Source organism: Eleutherodactylus coqui, chromosome 8 (genome assembly GCF_035609145.1).
Source record: "Eleutherodactylus coqui strain aEleCoq1 chromosome 8, aEleCoq1.hap1, whole genome shotgun sequence".
Taxonomy (NCBI): domain Eukaryota; kingdom Metazoa; phylum Chordata; class Amphibia; order Anura; family Eleutherodactylidae; genus Eleutherodactylus; species Eleutherodactylus coqui.
The window spans coordinates 199,525,415-199,536,701 of NC_089844.1; the positions used below are offsets into that span (position 1 = coordinate 199,525,415).

The 11,287-nt window shown below is 45.1% G+C and overlaps 1 pseudogene; it reads right to left on the bottom strand.

Moving 5' to 3' along the window:
• Window positions 1-8,545: 8,545 nt before the first annotated feature.
• Window positions 8,546-11,044, bottom strand: LOC136578085 (sulfotransferase 1A1-like; annotated as a pseudogene).
• Between the last annotated feature and the right edge of the window lie 243 nt (window positions 11,045-11,287).

Below are 11,287 nucleotides of genomic sequence, written 5' to 3' on the forward strand. Positions count from 1 at the left end.
GTGGACAGGAACACAATCAAAACTAATTGCTCTTGAGAAAAAACGCAAAACGCAAAGGGTGGGCGCCCTTAGGGTTCAGGGCTCGACTTTATCAGCTTTCTTTGGAAAATCTCTTGCCAAGCAACCATGGTAAAAAAAAGGGTTTCTGGTGGCCATCCAAAAGCTTTGTCAATCCACAACCAATCTTTTTTTCAAAACAGGACCTGCTGTTGGTACTAAGAAGATTGCATGAACCACTCTGAGCCATTGCAGAAGCAGAGTTATCATCTCTTACAGAAAGGTTGTATTCTTAGTACCAATTACATCGGCCAATAGGATGAGTGAATTGCAAGCACTAGCTGTAAAAGAACCCTTTCTATTGTTTCACCAAGACAAGGTGCTACTAAGAACTCTCCTCTCATTCAAACCCAAGTGTCCTTCCCATACCAACATTGAACCATTCTTGGAGAAGGAAAGGCACTACAGACACTGAATGTATAAAAAAAAGGGGGTTTGGTCCTGTGTTAGCCAGTAGAGCAAAGTGTGATTGTTCTCATTAAGAGAAACCAGTTAATCTTGTAGCTATGATACCTTTTAATGGCCAACAAAAATACATGATATACTACATAGTAACATAGTATGTAAGGCCGAATGAAGACAATGTCCATCTAGTCCAGCCTGTCTATCCTACTGTGTTGATCCAGAGGAAGGCAAAAAACCCCAAGGCCAGAAGCCAATTAGCCCTTTTGGGGGAAAAATTCCTTCCCGACTCCCTAATGGCAATCAGACTGTTCCCTGGATCAACCCCTAATAGTTCCTACCTGCCTATATACCAGGATTGACACTTAACCTAATATTTATATCCTGTAATATCCTTCTTCTCCAGAAAGACATCAAGTCCCCTTTTAAACTCCTCTATGGATTTTGCCATCACCACTTCCTCTGGTAGAGAGTTCCACAGTCTAACTGCTCTTACAGTAAAGAATCCCCTTCTATGTTGGTGATGAAACCTACTTTCCTCTAATCGTAGCGGATGTCCTCTTGTTACCGTTATGGTCCTGGGTGTAAACAGATCGCGGGAGAGATCCATGTGTTGTCCCCTCATGTACTTATACATGGTTATTTGGTCGCCTCTTAACCTTCTTTTTTCTAGAGTAAATAGTCCCAGTTTGGATAGCCTCTCAGGGTATTCCAGTCCCGTCATTCCATGTATTAGTTTAGTTGCCCTTCTTTGAACCCCTTCAAGCACTGTGACATCTTTCCTGAGCACCGGTGTCCAGAATTGTACGCAGTATTCCATGTGAGGCCTGACAAGTGCCTTATATAATGGAAGGATAACGTTCTCGTCCTTCGCCCCTATACCTCTTTTAATGCACCCCAAGACTTTATTTGCCTTTGCAGCAGCTGACTGGCATTGGTTACTCCAGTTTAGTCTATTATCCACTAATACCCCCAGATCCTTTTCCATATCACTTTTCCCTAGTGGTACCCCATTAAGTGAATATTTGTGACATCCGTTCCTGCTGCCCATGTGCATAGTCTTACATTTTTCAACATTGAACTTCATTTGCCATTTTCCTGCCCAATCTCCCAGCTTATCCAGGTCCGTTTGTAGCCGCACGTTGTCCTCCGTTGCATTATTTTATTGTATAATTTTGTGTCATCTGCAAATATTGATATTTTACTGTGCAGCCCCTCTATCAGGTCATTGATAAATATGTTGAACAGAGTGGGGCCTAGTACTGAACCCTGTGGCACCCCGCTAGCGACTGTGGGCCAATCAGAGTATGAGCCATTTATTACCACCCTCTGCTTTCTATCATTGACCCAATTTTTTACCCACTTACACACGTTTTCACCCAGTCCGAGCTGCCTCATTTTGTATATTAGCCTATTATGTGGCACGGTGTCAAAGGCTTTAGAGAAGTCCAGATATACAAGATCAATAGATTCTCCCTGGTCCAGCTTAGAGCTTACTTCATCATAGAAACTGATCAGATTTGTTTGACATGAGCGACCCTTCATGAATCCATGCTGTTGAGGAGTTATTCCCTTAATCTCCTTGAGGTACTCATCGATGGCGTCTCTCAGAATCCCCTCGAAATTTTTTCCCGTTACTGAAGTGAGACTTACTGGCCTGTAGTTACCAGGCTCACTTTTGCTCCCTTTTTTGTAAATTGGAACCACATTGGCAATGCGCCAATCCAATGGTACAACACCGGTCTTGATAGTGTCTAGAAATATTAGGTATAGCGGCCTAGCTATCTCGTCACTTAGTTCCTTTAGTATCCTTGGGTGTAATCTATCTGGGCCCGGCGATTTATCAATTTTAGTTTTCTTTAGACGCTTCCGCACCTCCTCCTGCGTCAGGTATGAGATATTTTGTGAGGGGTTCGTTTTATTCCCCTGCATCTCGTGTGGCATTTCCTTTTCTTTGGTGAATACACTTGAGAAGAAACTGTTTAGTAGATTTGCTTTCCCTTCGTCTTCATCAATGATTTCTCCTGCATTGTTTTTTAAAGGGCCAGCGCTCTCCCTGCAAATCCTTTTGCTGTTAATGTAGTTGAAAAATAGCTTTGGGTTGTTTTTGCTCTCTTTTGCGATCCGTCTTTCTGCTTCCTCCTTGGCAGTTTTGATCGTATCTTTGCATATTTTGTTTTTTTCCCTTTACGATTTTAGCGCTTCTTCGCTGCCTTGTTGCTTTAGTAGTTTGAACGCTTTCTTCTTTTCGTTTATTGCCCCTCGTACCGTCTTGTCGAGCCACATTGGTTTCCTTTTAGCTGAGTTTCTTTTATTTTTAAAGGGAATGGACTGCTCACATGAGGCGATTAGGATCCTTTTGAACTTTTCCCATTTGTCCTCCGTACTGATATTTTTGAGGATGTTGTCCCAATTAATGTTACCGATAGTAGTTCTAAGCTCATCAAATTTTGCTTTACTAAAGTTTAGTTTCTTTGCCACTCCCTGATAAAGCTTCCTATTGATTGACAGCTGGAAGTTGATTATATTGTGGTCGCTGTTCCCCAAGTGCCCCTCAACCTGCACCCCCTTTATACGTTCCGGTTTGTTGGTTAGTACTAGGTCCAGAATGGCCCTCCCTCTTGTTGGTTCCTGCACAAGTTGGTTCAGGTAATTGTCTTTAATTACTCTCAAGAACTTATCACCCCTGTGAGATTTGCAGGTTTCGTTCTCCCATGTTATATCTGGATAATTAAAGTCCCCCATGATAATTACTTTGTTTCGCTTTGACACCTCTTCTATCTGCCTTAGTAGTAAGTTTTCATTTTCTTCTGTTGCTTTTGGTGGTCGATAGAAGACCCCTATCAGGATTTTGTTATTTTTTCCTCCCTGTATTTCTACCCACAGAGATTCCACCTGTTCGTCTCCTACCCCTATATCCTCCCGTAGCCTCGGCTTCAAGTTTGATTTGACGTACAGACATACCCCTCCCCCTTTCTGGTTCCTTCGGTCTCTTCTGAAGAGATTGTACCCCTGCAAATTTACCGCACAATCGCACTTATCATCAAGCCATGTTTCAGTAATTCCGACTATATCATAGTTTTCATCAGTCATTCTCGCTTCAAGCTCACCTACTTTACCGATCAGACTTCGTGCATTCGTGGTCATACAATTTATATCATTTTTTTTGTTTTTTAAATTTGTTTTGTTGCTATTCGTACTTATGGCTGATCTATCAGTTCTAACTGTACTAACCCCACCCCCTGCTCGACCCCCATTCCCTTTACTTGGACCCGGATCGCTAGTTACACTGGCTACCCCACTATTTCTCATTTTACCCTCCCCCCCAGTCCCTAGTTTAAACACTCCTCCAGCCTTCTAGCCATCTTTTCCCCCAGCACAGCTGCACCCTCCCCATTAAGATGCAGCCCGTCCCTACGGTAGAGCCTGTAGCCGACAGGAAAGTCAGCCCAGTTCTCCAGGAACCCAAATCCCTCCTTCTTACACCAACTCCGGAGCCACTTGTTTGCCTCCCTAAGTTCCTGCTGCCTTTCTAGTGTGGCTTTAGGTACAGGTAGTATTTCCGAGAAAACTACCCTGGAGGTCCTCGCCCTAAGCTTGGACCCTAAGTCCCTGAAATCATTTTTGAGGGCCCTCCATTGACCTCTAACTTGTTCATTGGTGCCAACGTGCACCATGACTGCTGGATCCTCACCAGTCCCTCCCAGTAATCTGTCAATCCGATCCGCGATGTGTCGAACTCGAGCGCCAGGAAAACAACACACCGTTCAACGATCCCGGTCTTTATGGCAGATTGCCCACTCTGTCCCCCTAATAATTGAGTCTCCCACCACTAGAACCTGTCTAGCCTGCCCTGCGCTCCCCGTCCCCGTCTCACTGGAGCAGTCATCCCCCTGGCGTTCAGAGGGCACCTTCAAGTCACAGCATCACAGAATAATTTGGGGGTATAAATTTATGGCAATGTCTGATACCCTCAAGAATGGAATGAACCTCAGCCCGGGATTCTTGCATAAGTGGAGAATATGAAAGGTCTGAAGAAAGTCAAGACTTTGTCCTCTTCACAACCATTGTCTGTGTTTTGTTTTTCTAATAAAAATTCTGAAATTTATTGTAGGAATGTTGTCATCCAATAGGTGGTGCTACAGAGCTAGTATTACCATCTTTCCATGTGCAGTTCAAGTAAAAATAAGAGGCATCATAAAACTGTCACATTCTGCAGCTCAGTGGACTAATTAAGCATCTGTGTCTTTGTTTAGATTGAGCGATAAACTAAAACCAAAAAACGTTGAGCTATCACCTTGCGCTTCAAGCGGGGGATGCAGAAGACAAGCCGTATCGCTTGTCTTCTGCATCCAGCTTTTCTCTGCTTGGAGCGCTGAGCTGTTATACAGCTGAGCGCTCCGAGCGGGGTATGAAGAAGGCAGCTGGACAGCTGTGTTCTTCATACCTCGCCTGTCTTCAGGTAGCGGGATACAGCTGAAACAATAGTATCAGCTGTATCCCGCTGTGAATCACTGATAAGTTGTTGCTGAAGGATCAGCAATCAGTTAACGAAAACTGCACAATCTCAGTGCAGTTAGACCGAACGATTATCGCTCAAAAGATGGCTTTGAGCGATTTGAGGGAAAATCGGTGTCCAAGTCAGCCTTAAGTCTCAAATTTCTGTTTGTGAACATTTATTTAGATCAAAAGGTGTATCTCCCACCCCTCCCCCTCACCTCCGCATCTGTGTGTTATAATTGTGTGCCATCCAAACCAGTTTCATTTTAGCCTGATGAAGTGTGGATAACAGAACCATCCGAAAGCCTGCTGTAACATCATGTATTTTTGTTAGCCATTAAAAGGTATCATATCTACAAGATTGCCTGGTTTCTCTTACTGAGAACAATCACACTGGACATTGGATGTAAGCAGAAGTCTAAGGATCTATCTGGCCCGGACAGAAGACTTCTGGAGGACAGATCATCTTTTGTGCTCAATAGTGGCCCAAAAAAGGGGGATAAGACCTCAAAATTAACCATAGCTTGATGGTGGCTACCAGATCTTGTTATAGCAGAAAGGAATATTTCCCTCTGATGGAATTCAGGTTCATTCTACTAGACCAACAGCAACTTTATGAGCAGGAGGTGCTCAAGTTCCAACTGAAAGCATCTGCCGGGTGACATGGTGGAGAACTCTTAATACCTCCATTTGCCATTATAGACTAGACTTCTCAGCAAGGGAAGAATCTTCCGTTGGACCTTCAATATAAAATTTTTGGTATTTCCCACCCTTAAGAAATTGTGCTATAATATATATACACACTAATATATATATATATATATATATATATATATATATATATATATATATATATATATATATATATATAATATATATATATGAGCTGCTGTTTCAGATGGTAGAATTTATTATGCTGGCCTTTGTTGCTGTAGTCCAAACAGCAGCACTTAACTTCCCTCCCAATCAAGTTTTTTTTTAGTTAATGCTTCTGGTACCTTCTTTTAAAATACACAAAGGGGGAGGGGCTTAGGATCCTTTTATAGGGTTGCTCTATACCTTTTAACTCTTCGTGTCATCTGTTCAAAACATGAGGTAGGGGAATAAATATGTATATGCTCTGCTTTTGAACTACAGGAAAGAAGAACATATTAAACTCACCCTATATAACCACCTTATAATGTGGCAGGCTTAGGTACAGCGGATCTGTTCTAGTTTACCTATAAATAATGCAGTCACCATATAATGTACTCAATTAACAGCTCTCTACAGTGATAGTCGTTACAGTGCAGTTACCTCCAGTGATCACAGGTGACATTTCAGCTTGGAATCGTCCATATACGGTTTTCTTCTCTCTATAGAGAATAGGGACTTTCACCTTACCCCCCCATGAATGACCCAACTCCGTAATAGGGACTCCCTCTCCCCATATGCATGCCCCTACTGGGTAATTATGACACTCCCATATGCATGGCCCCACTCTGTAATAGGGACTCCCTCCTTACCCCCCCATAAATGACCCCACTCGGTAATAGGGACTCCCCCCCCCTAATATTCATGGCCCCACTTGGTAATAGGAACTCCCCTCCCCCTTCCCTCAAATGACCAAACTCAGTAATAGGGTCTTTCTCCCCCCCCCTTCCCCATCCCTATATGCATCGCCCCACTAGGTAATAGGGACCCCGCCCATATGCATTTCCCCACTCAGTAATAGGGATTCACCCATCCTCCACATGCATGGCCTCACTAGATAACAGGGACTCCCGCCAATGTAAATAAACCACATATTGGCTTAACAAAGCAGTTAGCAACCGAAACGTTGTCTTTTCTTACATGGGCTCAATAAAGACTCAGTCCCTTTTATGGATGTGACAATTACCTCATATACACGGACACCCTAGGATACTGCTTTAGAGGTAACAAATGTGTGGGACCCCCCTCATATGCATGGCCCCACTTACCACCCATTAATGACCCAACTCTGTAATAGGGACTCTCCACCCCCACCCCCCATATGCATGGCCCCACTCGGTAATAGGGACTCTCCCGTATGCATTGCTCCACTCGGTAATAGGGACACCCCCCTTACCCCTCATAAATGACCCAACTCATTATTAGGGACTCCCCCCCCATATGCATAACCCAACTTGGTAAAAGGAACTCCCTCCCCCCTCTCCCCCATATGCATGGCCCCACTAGATAATAGGGACTTCCCCCTTACCTCCTGAATGACCCAACTCGGTAATAGGGACTTACATCCCCCCCCCCCATATGCATAGCCCCACTCGGTAATAGGGACTCCCCTCCCTCCCCTATATGTAGGCCCCACAAGGTGATAGGGACACCCCCCCATGCATGCCCCCACTCGGTAATAGGGACTTCCCTGCCCCCATGCATAGCCCAACTCGTAATAGGGACTCCCTCCACGCATGGCCCTACTCAGTGATATGGTCTCCCCTCCCATATGCATTGCCCCACTCAGTAATAGGGTTTCCCCTCCCATATGCATGGCCCCACTCGGTAATAGGGTTTCCCCTCCCATATGCATGGCCCCACTCGGTAATAGGGTTTCCCCTCCCATATGCATGGCCCCACTCGGTAATAGGGTCCCCCCCCCCAATGTATTGCCCCACTCGATAACAGGGACCCCCCTTTACCATATGCATGGCCCTACTGGGTAATAGGGACTACCCCCCTATGCATGGCCCCACTAGGTAATAGGGACTCACCACTTACCCCCATCCATTGTACGTCTCTCTACCCAAGACAAGATATATCTCAAACTACACACTCAACATGTTGATTCTGGTGTGTGCATACACCAATAAATACCTCTCCCCAGACACGACTATCTGCCTTGGCTCTCGGTCCACAACAATGATGGTTCAGAAGTCATGTCTGAAAGAATCACACACTGTATACTCCTGACTGAAGGAATTAAAATGAAATTGAATCTAAATATTCATACATTCAGTATTTTCCTGACACTCGGGAATAGGGATCCCCTATGTGGCCCCACTTGGTAATAGAGATCCCACTATGTAGACCCACCTTTATAATGAGACACCCTCTGTGGTCCCGCCTAATAATTGGACCCTCTGTGTAGGCCCATCTAGTAAAAGGGATCCCTCTACATAGATTCACCCTTAGAGGCCCCACCTAATAATTGGACCCTCTGTGTGGCCCCATCTAGTAACAGAACTCCCTTTATCACCCCAGAACTGGTATCTGATCCATGGTAGAGATTACCTTCATCATTAATACACACAATAGCAGTCTGGCAATGTTACACGCATAGCTTCGTTACTCCTCCTCTCCCCGATACTCGCTGTACTCCGAGCACTGGAGCCAGGAGGAGGAGTAAAAAAGCTATACGGTGCACATCGCACGCAGCATCAGACAGCTAGTGCGTGTATTAATGATGAAGGTAATCTCCACTACAGACCTAATCAGGTGTGGGGGTCATTAAGGTGCCAAAAGCCCGACAGCGCTGTTACCTCCTCGCCCCCAGCCTAGACTTTAAGCAATGACCCGTACACAAATTGGCTGCCATTTACCTGCCAGAAGACGTATTCCTCCACTGCTATAAATCATGAAATGTCCTTATTTTTGGAAGAGGGTAAATACAGAAGAAAAGGTGATAAGAAGTCATGGGGCAGTAATAGTATTCTTTAGGATGTCTGTCCATGTGCAATGCGGGCAGAGACTGGGAATGGAAGGGAGACAGTCAGTAGGTCGTTGTCTCAGACCTCGAAGCGGAAGGTCTGGTCGGTGTCAGACATCTCCCTCTTATAACAGGCATCAAGTAATTCATTGTGAGCCACAGTGAGATGGTTCTTCCAGCCGCCGCAAATTCCTAGAAAGGCAGAAGTGCAGGATTTAGTGACCCTAAGTAACACGCTATCAGTAGTTAATAGTAACGCGGAAATAGACGGTACCTTTCCTCATGAAAGGAGAGACCTCGTGGTCCATAACATGGGTCGGGATGGAGCTGTAGTTGGCCATGTGGTTTTACTTCATGGTCTTGAAGGTTGTACGCTGGTAGATCTTCTCCAGAACATCCTCAGGTAGATACTTCCCCATGTACTTCATCACCTTCCTGATCTCACGTTTTGAGTCCTGTACCAAGGAGATGGAGAAGTTTAGAAAAACCGCCTCAACCCCTCATCCAAGGGTACGTCAAGGGTAAGAAAGTTGCACAGAATTTGTAGAGTATCATTAAAGGAGCTGTACAAGAATTTCAAGTTATTCCCTATCCACAGGGCAAAGTGTAACTTGCTGATCGATGGGTCTCATGTCCCCCATCCTCCTCAGTGCGATGTTACTGCACCCCCCAGTAAGGAAGAGACTGAATGAAGCGCTGGTCATATAAGTATACCAGTGATACATTCACTTCTCGCTCGGGTATTTCCATCAGCCCCATTGAAGTGAATGGAGTACTGACCGCACATGAGCAGCCAATGCTGCATTCAGAGTGACGTCACTGCGGGGAGAGAAGCGATCCCCATAAGGACAGGAGAGCAGGACATGGGAGTCCTGTTCTCAAGATTGGCGGGGGTCTCAGAGGTGAGACCCCCATTAATCAGTTATTCCCTATCATGTGGTTAGTGGATAACTTGAAATTCTCTTCTGCGCAGCAACGACCCCAGTTGGGACTAGTTGAACAGCCAGCGTCTTCTTCTTGTTGAACTGAGCCAAATGATCTGGCTCAGCAAAAAGCGAAAAAAACTGTCATCATTGCAGGTTATGTGGGCTTAGAGCGGCATCTATGGGTGTGTGGTACCGCTCCATGAAGTCCTACTCCCCCCCCCCCCCCATCGTTTACTTACAGGAGCCGGCTCGTTAGCGGCCGGCCCATCACTACTAACAGGGACTGTGCAATTCTATGAAACCAAAGGTTACTCGGTGACTAAATGTACCTTCATACTGCGCAGCAGGGGTGCTATAACATTGCTGCTTCCTGGGTCACTGTACTGACCGCAGGAGACGGGAGAGAGGAGACATGTTAAACTCTACATAGAGCGCTCAGCATCAAGCAACAGACAGCGCAACGCATGTGGGATTGTTAGGCTGAAGCCTGTATTGGGTGGCGGCTGGGCACTTTAGTAAGCAGAATCAAAGAAGGGGCACTATAAGCAGATGGGGCCACAGAGGGGACACTAGTAGTAACTGGGGCCACAGTGGGGACAACTAGGAATTAGGGCCATAGATGGGGCAATATTACAAATTTGGGCATTAATAGGAAGCTGGGCCTTAGAAGGGACACTACTAGGAAGCAGGGCCACAGAGGGGACATTATGGGGAATTGGTAAAGTCATCTTGGTATTCTGGGTCGGATGGAGAAGAAAAGGGAAAGTGAACAACTCCAGTCAGAGAGGACATAACCTGTTATCATTAGAGGTAACGGTACTGTAATTACTGATATGGTCTGCAGAGAGCCTGTCTAGAGCAGATATCTACCACTATATAGCGGCAATATTGGTCTTTGTATAGTATTTTTCTCAGTAACAGTATGGCGGTATTATTTGGCTCTTATATAGTTTCACTATTAGCAGTACTGATCTTTGCAGTGGTCTTACTTTAGTAACACTATGGTGGTATTAGTTACTATATGGTGATACTATGTGATCATGGTGGGTCCTTTTTTTCTTGTTAAGATGTTGGTATGTAGATATCTTGGTTCTGTTATTGTATCTATGGAATGAGCTTGGTTCTGGTATTGTCTCTGTAGTAAATATCAGATTATTATAGAACTTTAGACTCCTTGGGGTCCACAGTTTCCAGACAGGCCAAGACCCTTGGTAACCATAATCGGCCCCTGGTGTGCACAATATAGCTACTGATTTGGCTAACCCCCGTCTGTCTAATATAAAGTGAACATTATCTTGGTCATTTCCAGGGTGCTCTGCACTCGGATCTAATCCACAATGGATACCTAGGATGAGTAAATATCTATTGCTACCTCTAACAGGTCCTCGTAGAACAGGTAGAGGACGTCCTTCTGCTGTCTGATCTTCCACCAGCACTTCACATGGTCACTCCATGGCCCAAAGGCAACTATGGGAGAAAGGACAAGTATGAGCATGGACAGGACATCTAGAAGGTGCCTGCTGAGGGTCGTAATTCTATAACAGCGGGGGTCTCACAGGCTGCAGACCACCGGTTTAGTAACTGGTATGTGTTTGGTAGAGGAAGCATTTCCTTGCACCAGAGAAGGCTGCAGTCCAGTTCCCCTACTGCAGACCCCTATAGGAGTTAACCCTTATGCTACCAGCATAATGAGAGGATACATTACTTGTACCTGTTCCTTTTAGGATCTTCTAGATAT